This window comes from Elephas maximus, chromosome 22 (genome assembly GCF_024166365.1).
Source record: "Elephas maximus indicus isolate mEleMax1 chromosome 22, mEleMax1 primary haplotype, whole genome shotgun sequence".
Classification (NCBI taxonomy): Eukaryota; Metazoa; Chordata; class Mammalia; order Proboscidea; family Elephantidae; genus Elephas; species Elephas maximus.
Genome location: NC_064840.1, coordinates 34508917 through 34516262, shown reverse-complemented (window position 1 = coordinate 34516262; position 7346 = coordinate 34508917).

Sequence of the window (7346 nt, the reverse complement as noted above, 5' to 3'; positions counted from 1 at the left end):
TTACAACAGACCCAACAGAAATAAAAAGGATCATAAGAGACTACTATGAAGAACTGTATGCCAACAAACTAGAAAACTTAGATGAAACGAGAAAATTCCTAGAAACACATAATCTACCTATATTGACTCAAGAAGAAATAGATAATCTCAACAGACCCATAGTAAGAGAAGAGATTGAAATCAGTAATCAAAAACCTCCCAACAACAACAAAAATGTCCTGGATCAGACAGCATCACTGGGGAGTTCTACCAAAACTTTAAAGAGGAATTGACAGCAATCCTGTGCACACTCCAATGCAGACCGTTTGTGCCACCGAAAGACCTGGAGACAGTGTGGGGTGAAGGAATTCTCTGTGTCCAAAGCACTGAGAGTCTAAAAGCTCACCATTTTCTTTGGAAGTTAAACCAGTACCAATGCTACCATGCCCCATTGCTGCTGAGCCAATTCCGACTCAGAGTAGAACTGTCCCATAGGGTTTCCAAGAAGCAGACTGCCACATCTTTCTCCTGTGGAGTGGCTTGTGGGTTTTAACCTCTGATCTTCTGGTTTAACTGCTTCACCACCAGGGTCATTATAGTCTCTATTCTTGTTCTACAGAAATCAGGATACAACAGTCTGAATGGGCTATGATCACAATGACACGGGATTTTAAAGCTGGAGCAACTTTAGAGATTCTTGGGTCCAGATTTCCTATACTTGTAATTAAAAAAAAAAAAAAAAAAAAACTAGTCTCAGGATGAGAGGTGATATTAGTCTTCCCCAAGGACCAGTGATGCAGGATTTTAACAGAGAAAGCCTGCTGTGCTGCTGAAGGAGGGATTGGAGTTGATCCTTGGAGACTGCCTACAATTTGGATGAAAACAATAATTTTGCGTCCAATCCTTTAGGATGTTATCGAATTCAGAGGTGATGGCAGCACATGAATAAGCACGTCCCCCTATCCTGGCACCCAGACTCCCACCTCTGTTCAAGTCCAAGTGAGTGCATGTGCCCTGCCCCCTGGTGGGACCCCAGGGTAGTGCAGCATGAGAGGGGTGGGGGCTGGTCATGGCCCAGGGGTCCTTCTCTGAGGGATATGGGATTGGGCCCCCAAAGGAGAATGATCAACTCCCAGGGGAGAAGATGTGCAGCTCTGGTGCTGTTGGAGGGAGGGGTGTGGAAAAGGGACCCCCTCCCTGGGCAAGGCCCTTCCTCTTAGAATCATGGGGAGGGTTGATGTGCAGAGAGGGGGAGACCTGCCTCACTGGAAGTGGGGATGAGAGTGGAAGATACCTTCCTGGAGGAGGGGCTATTTGCTCCCAGCTCTGAGAGCAGACAAGGCCTGGGTGGGAGTTGTGGGAGGGCCTCCCATAGGAGCACAGACCCAACTCCTGGACCCTACCCCACCCGGCACCCCAACCAGGCTGTGGCCCAGGACTAGAGGTGATCCTGAGATTCAGCTGCTCCAGTCGGCCTGAAACAATAACAGTGTCACCCCAGGAGCACTTTGGGGCCTAGTTCTGGTCCAGGGAGGGGCTCAGGGGGACTGAGATGTGAGGCTTGGGCAGGAGGTGGGGAAGAACACGGGTGGGGCTCCTGATGCTGCTCCAGAGAGCTGACCTGGGCAGTGGGGATGCTCAGTGTCTCCCAGGTCCCCAGGCTCTCCACATGCACCTGGCCCAGTGCCCTGTAGCCATCCTGGGTAGAGTGATTACAGCACCACAGACCCCATGTGAGTGGGGGACACAGAGCTGGTAGAGGTGACAGTGGGACTGCATGGGACCCACTATGAACAGAGAATCTGTGCCTGCGAGAAGGAGAGGCGGGCCACCTATACATGCTGTCTCAGGCCACACAGGACCCATTAGCACTGGGCTTTGCACATCAGTCTGGCTGCTCCAGGCAGTGTCCACCAGCATACCTCATGCTAAGCAGGACGCATGCAGTGCTCATCCTGAGCTGCCACCCACGTCCTCCCTGAGCTAACACTGAAGTAGTTCCCCATCCAAACCCTCAGTACACAACTGGGAAACTGAATCCAAGAGAAAGGCAGGGACGGCCCAGGACACACAAGTGGGCAGAGTCCAGAGGATGAGGAAGGTTCCGGCTCCCTAGGCCAGGACTCCGCCCCCGTAATGGGGTTTGCTTTGAGAATGAGAACCGCCAAGATGTGGGGAAACCTGGATCCCCCCTCCCGTTGTGAGGCCGATTTCCTCTCACAGCTGCCACACACACATACACACGAACACACACAAACACACACTGACTTCACAGGTGGGGCCATGCAGGTGGGGTCAGAAGACAACACCAAGGAGGCGAACCCCTGGAAAGAAGAGAGAGTGTGGAGGCAGCTCTGTTTTGAGACAGTGGCCCCCCGTCTCCTGGCCATATCCCAACGGTCCACAATATGGGAGAGGAAGACACTGGATGAAGAGAGAGGGACCCCAAGGTTCCCAGGGGTCTGCCAGGGCCAGCATCCCCATGGCAACACAGTATGGACGAGACCTGGTTCTGCAGTCAGTGCTCTGGGTCCCTGGACCTAGGACTAGGCCCCCCAGAGTGGAGGGGGCTGCAGGACAGAAGGCCTCAGTTTCCTCCTCTGTAAATTGGGGTGCTTGGAATGGGTGATCCCCAGGAAACCAAGGCTCACAGAAGTGTCTGCTGGCCTAGGTTCTCTGTAGATGACCCACTGTGCTCTGAGGTCCTAGGAAAATGCTTTCTACTTCCCGGAATTGAATATATCCCCAGCAAGAGCACTGGGGTGCAGGGACTGGAAACTTGGAGTCCCGCACGGAAGGGAAGAGCTGTGGACCATGAGGCCAGGTCCAGTCTTTGGTGGAGCCTGGGGTCCTCCTGAGGAATTGGGGCCTTTGCCCTGAATGTGTGGAGGATGCCTCATGAGTGAGCTGGACACCCCAGGGCCTGTGGAGGCAAAGAGGGGGCTAGTGAGTCTCCTGAACTCCCCCATAACCCACATGGACCTGCAGGTCCTAATCCTTAACCCCCTGGGACCACGAGACCTGTTGCCTCCAGGACACTTGAATACAGGTGTGTGTTTTGTGAAGCGTTTACCAGCCTGGGGATACAGTGCTAGTGTCAGCCACTAGGGGGCGGCAGCCTCTTCTGACAGTGGTGCCTCCTGGGGCCCAAGAGAGCTGCTGCCTTCAGGACACATGAACACCTTTGTCTGTTTTGTGATGAGTTTACCAGCCTGGGGATACAGTGCTAGTCTTGGCCACCAAGGGGCGGCAGCCTATCCTGACAGTGGTGCTTCCTGGGGCCCAGGAGAACTGCTGCCTCCAGGACACCTGAACACTGGTGTGGGACGTGAGGTTTCTTGCCTGGGACTGCAGGGCTAGCGCACAGTGGAGGGGAGAGAGACAAGAGCATGAAGACAGATGCATGGGAAAGAAAAGAGTGTATTCCATAGAGAAAATAAAGCAGGGTACAGCCATTGAGAGAGTGCTGGGGCCATGGAAGGGGGTCCAGAGGACTCACTGAGGTGACATCTATGTGTGACCAGAATGACAGGACCGACCAGCCCAGCACAAGTCGGGGGACACTGTGCCAGGGAGAAAGTACAGCTGGTGCAGAGACAGGGAGGCAGACATGAGTTTGCAAAGAGAGGGGTTGGAAAACTGCCCGTGTGGCTGGAAGAAGCTGGGGAGAAGAGAAGGGAGGAAGGAAGAGGGCAGGTCCAGGTCCCAGGTTGGCTGGAGGAGCTATCTCCTCCTCTGTGACAACATCACCCCAAAACTTAGCAGCTCGCAAAAACCAACTGATATGTCACAGTCTCTGTGGACCAGGAATATGGCATGGCTTCCCTGGTGACTCTGACTCAAGTTCTCTCAGGAGGCTGGGGCTGTGGTCTCAACTGAGGCTCGACTAGTGAGTATCTACTCCCTGCTCACTCTGTGTTGTGGGCAGGAGTCTTTCCTGTGATCAATAGGACTGGGGTCCCAGGTCCTCTCTGCTAATCAGGGCACATTGGGTCATTGTCACATGGCAGCATAGGGAAGGCCGGACATACCGGCTGCTTTCCAGGGTGAAAGAGTGGGAAATGGCAGAGAGTGAGAAAAAGAGAGAGAGAGAGAGATGACAGAGCGTAAGAGCGAGCCAGGAGACTTTGCCCCTAGTGGGGTCACTAAAAATGGGGTCACTAAAAATGGGGTCACTATGAGTTGAAATTGACTCTAAGGCACCTTACAACCACAACAAGATTCCCAAGAAGTGACTCCCTGAGTCAAGCCCACACTAGGGAAGGGGGTCACACAGGATGTTGAGACCTGGATGAGGGATTGTTGGGGCCGATTGTGCAGGCTGCCCACCCACTGGTCTGAGGTGAGGCACTGGGTCAAATTCTAAATAATGGAAGTTATTGGAGGCTTTTATGCAGAGGGTATGAATAGCTGATATTTAATTCTGACCCCTGCTGGGGAAGTAACTTTCCCAAGCTCACACCAGGAGAACCCAGCCCTCTTTTGAGGTTTACCCCATGCTGCCTCCCAGCCCTCCTTGTAATTCTGTCATCTCTGAGTTTGTGCATTAGCTGCATGTGACACCAGCCCATAGGTTTACAGGTGTTATGTCACATACACCTGCTGCTGTCCCTAGGAAGAAGATGCTAGAATGATCCCCATTGCATAATGCAGAGACTGCAGAGGCACTGAGAAGCACAAAGACTTGTCCACGGTCACAGACTTGTTAAGAGGGATGATCTGTGTCTGGACCCAGATCTTTCTGCTCCAAACTGGGGCCCTGGCTGCACCCAGGCCTACTCTGAATTCTATGGGGGGAGTTGCTGTCCATGTCACTGTGTACAGTTATGGTGATGGCATGAGGAAAGGGGAACATTCAGCATCCCAAATGGTATTTTGCGGAGGACTTACCTTAGGTCAGGCCCGGGTCAGTGGACCCAGGATATGACCTCACTTCCTTGGTGATGGAGTACATAGAACTTGGAACCCTGTTAACCAGGCGCCTACATTCTAGAGACAGCTCCCTTACCTGCTCACTTGAGTGGAGACACTTGACCGAGGAACATGTTTTCTTGTTGTTGCTCCTCTAACCTTGTATCGAACCTGGAGAAATCCAGGAGTTTGACCCTTTCACAAAGGCTCTTCCCCCATGGTCTATTCTCCCATCCCTGAAGGCTCTGGCCATTTACCAGAAAGAATCCAAAGGTAACACAGGGTGGCCCAGGTGACAATCCAGGCCAGGCCACCACTGTGACCCCACCTGGGCAGCCCCACACCCCTCCTGACTAATCTGGAATAGGGTGGTGGGTGGGCTGGTGGCAGGTTTGGGTGTCTTGGAGACTGGGGGCTTGGATGGCATAGTTGGATACCTGCTTCACGTACCTTTCCCAACCACCCAGATCACATAGGACGTTGGGATCTGTGTCTCTACCCAGGACTCATAATTCTAACCAGGGCTTTAGGGAGGGATGGTCAGGGGTATCACAGTCTGAGTTGACACTTACCTGGGACTTCGTGGAGCTCCAGCTCACCCTGTGTGTGGCAGTCACGCCAGAGTCCTACCTGCAAGCATCGAATGCCAATTGGTAGCCGTGAGCCGGCCCAGCTGTTCCCAGATCCTGGTGCAATACTCAGAGGTCCATAATTTCACCCATGCTCTGGAGCCCTCTTTTCCCCCTGCAATCTCTCCTCCCTACTGGAATGTGGAAAGTGGAGAGGCACTGCAGAGCACAGGGTGGCCCTGGTCAGTGGATGTGGCCGGGGCTGCATGGTGTCGCCTCTGGATGAACCTTCCCTTATGTGGTATAGACGAGGAAGTAGGAGCTCCTTGAAGGTCCAGGGGACACAAGAGCCTGAAGGGGCAGAGAGGGAAGCTGGAGGCTTGGAGCAGCCCTTAATGCCTCCTGGACCATTGCCAGGCACCCTCTCTGCAGAAGCCCCCACAGGAGATCTGAGAGGAGAAGGAGGATGGCATTATCTGTTCCATCTATCCCAAGACAGGGGCCAGGAAGTGCTGGCGCAGGCTCTGGGTGAGTGTGTTTGGGCGGGGTTGAGATCACCAGATTCCTTCCCAAAACAGCTGTCGAAGTCAAGTGTCCCTTCAGCCTGTGACACTGGCTGTGTCCCTGCATTCTGCCTGTTCTGGATGTTGTGGTTCTTTTCCATTTTTGCCAATCTGCTGTCACTGGAACCTCAGGGTGGTTTTGAGGGGCTGTGGGCCCTGAGAAGCTGAGCCACCTCTCAGTCCTTTACTGGACATTCATATTTGCCTTCCCTGAGTCGTCTGCTCAGGTCGTTGGTCCTGTGGGGGTCTTTCTTCCACCCAGGTTCTCCAGGCATTCACCTTTGGCTGAATCTGGGACCCACTATAGCTTTAGCTTCTTGAAAACCCCTTTCATGTACAGAAAGGAAAATCCATGTCTCCCTTTGCATTCAGAGGGGGGTGTCATGAGTGTGTCTGCTCTGTGCACTGTCTCTAGCTGATGAGGGAGTGAGCTTGCACCAGACCTTCCCCTCTGAGTCAGGAGCAGAGCAGGACTCACGTGGCACACAGGGACATCACGGAGCCCTAGCATCTGACGGATCTGGGCTCCGATCCCTTGACATTGAACAGACAATGGAAAACTATAAGCTGGGTGTTCTCACCTCTATAACAGCGCGCTTTGTAAGGACTCCCAAGGATACTGGTCTTAATACCAAACCTAACCAAACTTGTTGCCCTTTGAGTCCTTTCCGAATCATAGTGACCCTATAGGACAGAGTGCAACTGCTCCATAGGGTTTCCAAGGAGTGGCTGGTGGATTCGAACTGCAGACTTTTGGTTAGCTTTCAAGGTCTTAAGAGCCACTGTGCCACCAGGGCTCCACTCTTAATACAGGGAGGTAATATTATTAACAAAATGACTTAATGTTCCTAATATGTTTAATCATCCCTACCTCCCATTTTCTGTTGAGGGCACTCATGTCTCACCTCCTGTCACAGGTCACATAGGTCCCAGACCCTGACCCTCCTCGTAGTGCACAGGGTTCCTCTGACAGTATGTCCCTCCTCTGTCTCACCCCAGTGTGTCTATGGATCAGACCTGGATGAGACCTGCATGGTGAGAACTGTCAAGGCTGGAGAAGCTGGAGAAGCTGGTTGAGCACTTGGCGCCTGCCTTCCTGGAGGGTGACTTGTCCTACATCGACTTCTTTTTAGGAACTTATAGAACTTTCGCCACCACCCAGCAGGTCCTAGAACTTTTGTTCAAAAGGTGAGCACTCTGCCCTCCACAGCCCAGTGGGAACTCACCCCTTAAATAGCTGTGAGCCTGGGGAATATCACTCACCTCTCTGTGCTTCAGTTTGCTTCTCTGAAAATTGGGGCGGTAAAGGATCAGCCTGCTTGAA